The following is a 1,149-nucleotide window of genomic DNA, read 5'->3' on the forward strand; positions in this document are numbered from 1 at the left end:
CTGTTAATGTTCCTACTGGTTAATACTCCTACTGGTTAATACTCCCACTGGTTAATACTCCTACTTGTTAATACTGCTGTTAATGCTCCTACTGGTTAATGCTCCTACTGGTTAATACTGCTGTTAATGCTCCTACTGGTTAATACTCCTACTGGTTAATGCTCCTACTGGTTAATACTCCTACAGGTTAATACTCCTACTGGTTAATACTCCTACTGGTTAATGCTGCTGTTAATGTTCCTACTGGTTAATACTCCCACTGGTTAATACTCCTACTGGTTAATAATCCTACTGGTTAATGCTGCTGTTAATGTTCCTACTGGTTAATACTCCCACTGGTTAATACTCCTACTGGTTAATACTCCTGCCTGTTAATGCTCCTACTGGTTAATGCTGCTGTTAATGCTCCTACTGGTTAATACTGCTGTTAATGCTCCTACTGGTTAATACTCCTACTGGTTAATACTCCTACTGGTTAATGCTCCTACTGGTTAATACTGCTGTTAATGCTCCTACTGGTTAATACTCCTACTGGTTAATGCTCCTACTGGTTAATACTGCTGTTAATGCTCCTACTGGTTAATACTCCTACTGGTTAATACTCCTACTGGTTAATGCTCCTACTGGTTAATACTGCTGTTAATGCTCCTACTGGTTAATACTCCTACTGGTTAATGCTCCTACTGGTTAATGCTCCTACTGGTTAATACTGCTGTTAATGCTCCTACTGGTTAATGCTCCTACTGGTTAATACTGCTGTTAATGTTCCTACTGGTTAATACTCCTACTGGTTAATACTCCTACTGGTTAATGCTCCTACTGGTTAATACTGCTGTTAATGTTCCTACTGGTTAATAATCCTACTGTTTAATGCTGCTGTTAATGTTCCTACTGGTTAATACTCCCACTGGTTAATACTCCTACTGGTTAATACTCCTACTGGTTAATGCTGCTGTTAATGCTCCTACTGGTTAATACTCCTACTGGTTAATACTCCTACTGGTTAATGCTCCTACTGGTTAATACTGCTGTTAATGCTCCTACTGGTTAATACTCCTACTGGTTAATGCTCCTACTGGTTAATACTGCTGTTAATGTTCCTACTGGTTAATACTCCTACTGGTTAATACTGCTGTTAATGCTCCTACT

This window comes from Blennius ocellaris (genome assembly GCF_963422515.1).
Source record: "Blennius ocellaris genome assembly, chromosome: 14".
NCBI lineage: Eukaryota > Metazoa > Chordata > Actinopteri > Blenniiformes > Blenniidae > Blennius > Blennius ocellaris.